This window comes from Periplaneta americana, chromosome 13 (assembly GCF_040183065.1).
Source record: "Periplaneta americana isolate PAMFEO1 chromosome 13, P.americana_PAMFEO1_priV1, whole genome shotgun sequence".
Classification (NCBI taxonomy): Eukaryota; Metazoa; Arthropoda; class Insecta; order Blattodea; family Blattidae; genus Periplaneta; species Periplaneta americana.
In genome coordinates, this window is record NC_091129.1 from 127160530 (window position 1) to 127170893 (window position 10364).

The following is a 10364-nucleotide window of genomic DNA, read 5'->3' on the forward strand; positions in this document are numbered from 1 at the left end:
CTATTATTGGTGTTGATTTTACATTCCCAGTGATTAATTACTACATTTCGGCTTGGTCGAGCATAAAATGGATATTATATAGCAACTAAATATGAAAATACATACTGCACAACCTATATGCATGGATTGCACAACCAATCAATGTATATAGGCCTCTGTCATGCAAGATCATTTCCCATGCAATCTACAGCAAATTAAATTCTTTCTTTCAGGGTCCACAACAATAGCATACATGGCATGTTACAATGCTGATTCCAATGAGTGGTACGATGCATCACCCATGAACTTAAATCGCAGTGCATTAAATGCTTGTGTGTACTCTTATCTCTCCAAAGCAGTGGCTGCTCGTGCCTTTCTTGGATGGGTGTTCACAAAAAAAAATATTGGTAATGAACACACTGATATAGGCTATTCTCGTATAGGTGAGTCACACGTCAGAGATAAACGAGTTCTAAAATGCATGTACCAAATCTACGCATATACACCAAAATTAAAACCATTAAACAAGAGTAGAGTAAAATTAATTCATAGGACCCACCTTCACTGCTGTTGTTGAAGATCTAGATTTATTTGTAGAGAAACTCCATGCGCCTAGTTTTGAGAGATGCAAATTTATCAATAACTCTAATGAGGTTAACAAGTTTTTTTTTTCCACGGCCAAATTAGCCAATGTACATAATCGCTCTTATGTCATTGTGCTAGGAGGAATATTTTAATCCTCTCTTAATTTAACACCCTCACAACTTTACACACGTATGTTACTTACTTTGCTGAACAAAATACAACAGAATCAGCACCCGCGCATAATGGTATTTTGAAAAGAAACAGTAAAGAGAGAAAACGAGGAAAGAGGGAGAAAGGAACAGGATGCCAGACTCAAGTGAGATGGAGCATCTCTCTCTCTCTTTCACTAGCACGTTAAGACTTCTGCGAGCCAGAGCTATTGTAACCATTGTAACAAACCAGAAAATATTCTCGCCTGAGGCTATTCCACCCTGCCACGGAAAAATTGTGCGAACTGCTGTCAATCTGTCCAATGCAGATTTAAAGACACATGACACACGAACGGGACATTCTCTCGAGACGAAATATGTAGGAACGTCATTACACATTGGAAAGTAATAGATGTAATAATATTAATACAGTAATATGTACGATTATTGTTGGTTTTTAAGGTGTTCACGTGCTCCTGTGCTCATATAGAGGAACCGCCACTGCTCCAAAGTACAAGAAATAGGGCAGGGAGCATCAAGTGATACCGCCAATCATTGATACAAAGGTATATTTTCCTCATTATGTCTTCAATTTCTTCTGTGTCATCCTGTATATTCTATTACATTGCAAATGTACAATCTTAGTGAAGTATTATCACCGCGCTCTCATGGTTAACATGTCGGTATCATACAATAACGTGCGGTGTGCTTTTAAAACATAATTTTGTCGACCGATTGTTGCTCTGTAGGTTTCACTCTCAGCGTCACGTTGTCACGTCTACTTCCTCGATAAGAATAAGCACTAGTTTGTTATATTGTTAAATGGCTTTTATTATTATAATTATTATTATAATTATTATTATTTCATATACGAGTACGTTGGCATTCTTAACTCTTAATAATAACTGTTTTATAATAATTTTAATCACATAGGCCTACCTTAATGTTCGTCCTCAGCACAAGACATTGCAACCTCGGTTTTAGTCCACGTGGATTAGACAAGTAGGTGTCATTTAATAATGGAAGCAGCTTATTGGTTGCAATATTGAAATTGAGGCGAGTGATTGGAGTGGCGACATAAGCAATTGAAAACAATAATACAATTAAATTTCAAAGACCTGCCGAATGTTAACCATGAGAGCGCGGCGATAATAACATGGACTCTAGGAATCCATCCCTTAATTTTGGTTATTACATTGGTTTGATTGTTATTTTACCTGATGTTTTAGTTTTTAGGATTATACAACAACAACTACTACTACTACAGAGTGAGTCAAACCTAAGTTACGGGCATTCTTACCAAGCACTGTGTTCAGTTTTCCTGGTTTGTTATTTTCCGTCATCCCAGTGCAGGACACAATGCATGGTTTTTCCTTGTTTGCACTCAGTCGATGACACAACTCTGCCAGCCCTTTGCATTCACATTCTCTATTAGTAAGATGTCTGAACTGTATTGAGGAAGATGTATTTTTTTCCATCATAGTTGGATACATGGCACAACAACGTATACTTATTGCAACATATCTACTGAAGTAGAAGTCGTATAAGTTGTGTTTATGCAAGTTTCTGCGGCGTTTTTCAAGGCTACACAACCACTGAAACAGTGTGTTAATTTATTAAATTAGTGACAAGAAACAGGTTCCATTCTCAGTAAGAAGAAACGTTATATGAAATGTAAACATAACTAGTAAGAATAATTTTAAAGGGAAAAATTGTTCTGGGATCGGAACATGAAACCACAATTTAAAGTCACACAGTATTAATGGTTTCTTCCGAGGTTTTCCCCAGCCATGGTCTATGGCGAGTCCTCGGCATCAACCCCTTTGATTTGATTACCTGGTTGGGTTTTTCCGAGGTTTTCCCCATTCAAAAGGCAAATGCCGGGTAATCTTTTGGCAAATACTCGGACCTCACCTCATCTCACTACATCTCGCCAAAATACTGTAAAAAATTGCACAAAATTGTAAAAATTGTAGAAAATTACTAAATTGTAAAACTGTAAAAATTTGTAAAAATTGTAATTGTAATATTGTACAATTTTGACTTGTTCCACATCTTAAAGCTTCATTGCTCATGTAAGATCTATGGAATAAAATAAATGAATGAATAGTATGTACTCTATGTTGGGTCTTTCAGATCTGTCAACCCACTTGAGGTATGTGGACATAAAGGGAAGCAGTGGTCCGGTATCTGGTGTAGTTCCTGGATAGCTCAGTGACAGAGCATTGGTGCACTTAGTCAAAGGTCCCGGGTTCGACACCTGGTCTGGAACAATTTTTCCCTTTAAAATTATTCAAATCAGCTTTACAGGAAGCTAAACCTGGAAGCCAGATTCACATAACTAGTAAGAACTTTTCTTCAGTAGATACATTTCAAAAATAAATTCGGTGTCGCACTGGGTATTGTGTGATTAAAAATACGCGTTTCTCAATACAGTTCAAACAACTTCCTACTGGTAACAGAGATTGATACAGTAGAACCTCAATTATCCGACACCCTATTAACCGATTGACGGATTAATTATTTTTTTTTTGCTACAGAAACATATGAAGTACTACTGTACGTTATAGTAGTACGTATTTTTTTTCCCTAGAGAGTGTTATTACAAGCCTTTACACTTCCCATTTTGGTCTACTGTTCGAGTTGTCATACTGTACAACTTCTATATAAAATGTATTCCATGAGTGTCATAGGAAAACGTTTGTGATAAGTATCGAAAAATGCATAATATAATTGAGTGATTTGGGGAAAGAGAAACTGTGGCTCATCTCGCATCAGAATACGAGACTGATGTTACAACTGTGCGCGATTTAATACAAATTAATGATAAAGTGTATAGAGTATGTAAATCTACAACATGAGATCTCTACAATTCCTATCTTTCCGCTTACAGCCATTACAAGGAGTTTCCTTGTCCCTTAAAAACTTGTCCTTGACAACCGAACCCAAATTAGTGAACTTCTGATCCACTACCTAGCGTGTTAAACCCAAGATTACGGAGAAAGTTACGAAATTTCAAGTATTATTCACTTACTTAGTCACTTTTCTCGATTTAAATGATGATAATACACATTGGCTACTTCATAGTAGTCGTGTAATATTCAATGAGGTAGGCGAGACCTCATATATAATGAATATGTGATGTATTAACTGTTGGCAGTTGTCACAAAATGAGATTGAATATGACCATAAAGCAGTGGCGGCTCCTGCATATTTCTTAAGAGGAGGAAAGAAATTATCAGCACTAAATTACACCTTCTTGAATGAAACATGCTACAAATTAGCCTACATGCATACATGTAAGACCAGGTAGTGTTGGGGTTGGCCTTCTCTTCTGTACAGTAATAATCTTTTCTTGTAAACTGAGTTTCCTAAATTGTCCAAAATGTATTATGATTTCACTTCCATTCATTGTTGAATAATTGCGCAAATTAACAATTACAAGGAAATTCACAACCTCGTAGCATTTTTCGAGCACACTACAGCATCACACGTGTTGGAAGAGACTAGCTACTAACTCGTAATCGGAACCGTTTTACGGAAATGGAAATGGGAATGGGAAATAATCTGAGGAAAGCGAGAACACTGCACCCACCCACGTGGTCTGTGTTGCCGCATGTACATTTTACAAGTTCAGTATCACATACTTTTGAAGAATGCCAGTTCTTGTAAAGTCATACTATCATTATTGTTCAAAGCTGCGGTGGCCGATTAATTTTTTATGATAAAAATGATGTAGTTTGGAGTACCTACTTTCAGTTTCAAATATATTTGTACAAAACTGACAACTTGGCGGTAACTTAGGTTTGACTTGCTAGGAATGAATGACTATGGCTTAACTCACTAGACATTCAGCTTTCAGAAAAACTTATGTTTAAATCTTATGCAATATCTGTAATCATTTTGGTGTCAAAAATCAATTTTATCCATGACCATAACAAAAAACATGCCTTTACTAAATACTTTTGCGTTTCTAAAGTAGGCTTTTATTCAACATTACTTTATTCCACTAGTGAGATAAAGACTTTACCTCACAGTTCATTAGTGTTTTCCTAGTACCCGGGCACGCACGTATACTTTTCCATTCAACTTATTGCTCAAGAAGTTAATATATTAGTTACTAGATGTCAGTAAAACGTTGGCGAGATCAATTTTAATGGAGGCGGAACAGGCCGAAAGGTCTAAACCTTGAAGAAGAAGAAGAAGAAGAAGAAGAAGAAGAAGAAGAAGAAGAAGAAGAAGAAGAAGAAGAAGAAGAAGAAGATGATGATGATGATAATGATGATGTCACTACCTCTACTTCTTTATTACCATTTCTTAAAATATATACATACACTCAATCTCCTTCTCTTTTCTCTATCTACTACGTCGTAATTTGTGCATTGCATCCATTATCTAATATGTATTTTTTTTTTCAGTTTTGTAATAATTTACCTTTTTGGAATTGCATCCATATCTAATATGTATTTTTTTTTTTAGTTTTGTAATAATTTACCTTTTGGAATGCGAGGAGACTTGAACCTTGAACCTGCGAAGTTGGGTTTATAGGATTTAATAACTTTAATATTAATAACAACACGCGTTAGCCAACTGAGGTAAACAGACACGATGATTATTTAAGTTCTGATATTCCTCTTAAGTTTACAGAAGTAAAATGTGAAATTATTTTAACCACATTAGTCCCGTGAACACTTCTAAATAATTCTTGAAACTTCAAAAAGACGAAAATACACGTTTAAAATGAAAAAAAAAAAAAATATTAAAATTATATAATTAATTATAATTTGTTATTTATCTAACACCTTAGATACCATTCTTCACTAATCATGGCCTCCTACATAATGACCTACCTACTACACGTATCGATTCTAAAATCCATGCCATGATATGTGATTATATGAGGACTTATTTTCAACATATTCTCTTTTATAAAACATAATTTTTCGTTATGGTCATGGATAAAATTACGTATGGTACTTGTGAGCGTGATCTTTATTGTACTCGTGTAATTTAAGCACTCAGCTGACGCCTCGTGCTTAAATCTTTCCACTCGCGCAATAAAGATGCACTTACCCCACAAGTACCATAAATAACTATTATATAAGGCATTGGTAGCAATATTATGTGAGTAGTAGTGGACTGCTAAGAAGTCACAGATTTCCGAAAAAAAATTCAATCACATAATACAGTAAGATACAGTTCAATGTCTTCATCATTTCTGTCTTCAATTAAGAAGTACTGATTCAAAATTTTATCTTTCAGGTTTTGAAGGATCAAATTTTCAAGAAATAAGCTGAAAAGAACAAAAAGAATGGCAAACAAAACTGAAGAGAAATTACTGATTTTCTGAAAACCAGTTTTAAAATCTAGTGTAACGATTAGATCACATATAATTTATCTAATTTTATAATAATAATAATAATAATAATAATAATAATAATAATAATAATAATAATAATAATGATTTATTTTAGCTGGCAGAGTTAAGGCCGCAAGGCCTTCTCTTCCACTCAACCAGCAAAAAGTGTATATACATATGCATGAACTTACAAAGAATTCAACAATTTGATTTAGATGAGAGTTACATGTATACAAGAGTTAATGAGTTAATTTTCGAGAAGATTTCAAAAGATTTGTATTTACTTTCGCTGAAATGTTAGACGTATGTGGTGTGGTGTCCTTCAGGAGTGAATTCCTCACCGTGTCTGTTTTGTTTTATTTTATAATTATCGATTTGTCAAGATTGTGATTATGACGTTTTATCGTTTGCATTTTAATTATATTTTTGGCATGCCGTATTTTAAAAGAGTATAAAAGTAAGAGATGTATTGAAATGTTGCAGTTTTTTAAGTACTGTTGTCCGTCCTTTTTGTAAATAGTGTGTAGAAATGTACCGGCAATTTTTCTAATGGCATAGTTAGATTTGTTTTAAAGCCAATTTTTCCTTTATGAAATTATTTACCATCGTGAAAGATGCTGGAGCGAAACAAAATCATATTTTTTAAACTGTTTTATTGGAGGATGGAAAATTGTATTTTATTAAATTCTTAGTAAAAATTGTCCTTTCTTTTTATTAATTTCTAATACAGGGTTGTTTGTTGGGTCTTGAGCTCTGGCTTTTGGTTGTGCAATGGACACAGCCATTGCAAAGAGAAGGGGAAGAAATTTGTTACTTGTGTCTCAATAGCGAACCAGTTAAGACCATAATGTATTCGCAATTTAAAAACATCGGTCAAGTATAATCACAGTTTCAGAATGGATGAGTAGGGCTCCAGTAAAACCAGTGAAGCAAGGAAAATAATTTTTAAGGTAAGAAAATAACTTAAGAATACAGTAGCACGTTTCCAAATCATGTAGTAGGGGAGTAGTGGGTACAGTGAGACACAAAATATTAAGACATAGCTATGTATGCAAGTGAAATTTCAAGTATTTTTAAAATCAAGTGCAACAGAAATATATATTAAAACATGGAGTACAATAATACATAAGCAGAAATGTTAATAGATAAAGGACTTAATATACAATGCGTGTTTGTAAAAAAAAATGCAAATGTCTCACTGTTCCCATTCAGGAGGGTGAAACACCAGTGTCTATTAACGGACATTGAAATGATTTCAAAAGAAAAGAAAGCTTGCTGTCTCTTTATCTTGCCATGTTCTGTAGACTTGTTTAGAATCATTTTGAAGTCTGACTTCGAAACCATTGAAACATCTGGAATATTTGGAAAAGTGATTTTTCCATGACTTTTCAAACTTTTGCTAAAAATAAAATGAATTTTTGGTGACAACAAAGCTTATAATTATAAGAATTTAATTTAATTCTTTATTATTTTAAATATTTTTTTAAATTTTGTGAATAATTTTTTATTTAAGAAACCATTAAAATGTAATGTATCCATTATTTTAAGCTATAGTTCCTAAATTGGTTACTAGTATTTATTTATTTATTTATTTATTTATTTATTTATTTATTTATTTATTTATTTATTTATTTATTTATTTATTTATTTATTCTGGTGTAGTTAAGGTCATCAGGCCTTCTCTTCCACAACACCAGGAATACAAATACAATAATATAGAAAAACAGAGAAAAAAATACACTATATACAAAATAAAGCTACACAAAAAATAAAGAGAGAGAGAAAAAAAACACTATAAACAAAGTAAAGCCACACAAAAATATACACAGGTTGCAGTCACACAAACTTTAAATGAGTGATTAAGTATCATAATTGATTGCATCCTAATTAACTAACATAAACAAGAAACTTACAATTTTAATCTAGATTAGAAAAGAAAAAGAAACACACAAATCAATACTTCTAGCAATACCTAAAAACATTAACTAAGACAAAATTTTCCAATTTAATTTTGAATTGTGATAAAGTCCGTGACATCATTAGGTAACGAATTCCAGAGGCGAGGTATTTCTACAGTATAGGAAGATGAGTATAAAGACGTTCTATGATGAGGGATAGAAAGAAGTGCTTGATGTCGGTTTCGAAGAGTTGTAAGAAATTGAAAGCGCGATAACAGGTAATTCGGAGTAGAAGTTTGCATGATTCTAAACAGAAGAGACAGTGAATGTATTGTTCTTCGTTCCTTCAGACGCACCCATGAAAGTAACTGGAGGGAAGGTGTTATATGGTCAAATTTACGAGTATTGCAGATGAATCGTATGCACACATTATGAACACGTTGTAGTCTCTCAGCTAAGAGTGAACTTACATTAGTTAGCAAGGAATCGCAATAATCAAAATGGGGCATTACAAGCGTCTGAATAAGATTCTTTTTTAGACTAAGTGGTAGAAATTCTTTCATATGGAACAAGGAGTGAAGTTGAGAAAATATTTTTTTGCAAATGTGTGTTACCTGAGTGTTCCAATTTAGATCGCTATCCATAAAAATGCCAAGATTTTTAACGGTTTCACTGTATTTAACAATAATCACATTCAATATTATATGTGGTATAGTAGTACTATCAAGAGTGCTTCGTAGACGATTATGTCCCATTACGATTACTTGCGATTTCTCTGGATTTAACCTTAATCCAAATTTGTGCGCTCACAGTGAAATCGAATTCAAGTCTTCGTTTATTTTGTTTACTGCGTCACTAGTCTCGTCGTGGTGGAAATGCAAATAAATTTGCAAGTCATCAGAATACATATGGTATCTGCAGTGTTTTATCATATTTTAATCACGTCATTAATATAAATCATGAAGAGTAAAGGTCCGAGAACTGATCCTTGTTGAATTCCAAATTTCACGACACACCATTTTATTTATTTATTTATTTATTTAATCCACTCAACAATGTAATTACAGAGGAGATAAAATGAAAATAACAGTAGTAATACATATAATAAGGGTATTTAAATTTAAACAGTTGCAATCCAATACTACTCAACAAAAGATATTAAGCAAATATTACATGTAAATCTCGGTTTTGAAGAATAATCGCATGCAATGACACATTGTTGACGTTCGCGAAGGTAGGATTCAAACCAAGTAACAGAACTTTCAGAAAGATTCAGACGTCTTAATTTACATAATAGAAGGTCCGTGTCAACTGTATCAAATGCCTTACTGAAGTCAAGTAATGTCAGTAATGTTAATTTTCGTTCATCCGTGGCTTCACGTATATCCTCATTCACTTTTAGTAGTGCTGTAGTCGTACTATGTCCATTTCTGAACCCGGATTGGTATTCGTCCATTAAGGCATGTTCGGTTAGATAGTTCATTAATTGTTTGTGAACAATACGTTCCAGAGCTTTTGATAGGGCAGGTAGGATACTAATTGGACGGAAATCATTTGCACATAATGGGGTTTTAATTTTGGGGACTGGACGGATAAAGGCTTTCTTCCAGAGGTTCGGGTAGGTAGAAGTTATGAGTGAGGCGTTGAATATATGCGTTAATGTCGGCAGTATTATGTCCAGTATTTTCTTCAATAATATTATACTAATATTATCCCCACCTTCAGCTTTAGAAGTAATACGTTTTATTGCCGCTCTTACTTCAGTTTCTGTGACATTTGTGAAGTAAAATACTGTATTTCTCTATTCTGAATTGGAGTCATTTGTAATTCGTTAACTGTCTGCTGTTTGTCGACCGTATCCAAGGTTATTGACTGTACAGTTGCAAAATGGTCATTTAGTTCGTCAAGAGAAACTGGCATACTGTCTACCTGAGTCCTGGGATTTCCTAAACCAATTGTCCGTAAGTTTCTCCACAGTTTGGAAGGGTCAGCTCCCCCCTTCAAGATATTATGAAAATGTCTCAGTTTTGCGTTTCTAATGGCTTGAGTAGTTCTGTTACGTAAGAGTTTATAATAATTATAAGAGATTTCTGTCTTGTCATGTTTAAACGTTTTGTATGCAGTGTTTCTGTCCATAATCATACTACGTATGTCAACAGTCATCCATGCTGCTGGTGTCCTTTTTACGCGTTTAGATTTGAGAGGAGCATGCTTGTCATATAAATTTATAATGTACTCATTTAGTTTATCAACTTTCTCGTCAACAGTATATAAGGTCCAAATTGAGTCCCAGGGAATCTTTATTGCGTCTTCAAGTAGTTGGGTTTCATCAACACGCTTCAAGTCACGGTACCTTATGAGTTTAGACGTGGGCTTGGGACACTTCAAAGAATA

The 10364-nt window shown here is 33.9% G+C and overlaps 1 long non-coding RNA gene across 1 annotated transcript; it reads left to right on the forward strand.

Annotated features, from left to right (window-relative positions):
* Positions 1 to 218: 218 nt before the first annotated feature.
* Positions 219 to 6767, forward strand: LOC138711610 (uncharacterized). The gene is made up of 3 exons (XR_011335412.1): positions 219 to 422; positions 1176 to 1279; positions 5976 to 6767. It is a non-coding gene; the product is annotated as an uncharacterized lncRNA (long non-coding RNA).
* Positions 6768 to 10364: the final 3597 nt, after the last annotated feature.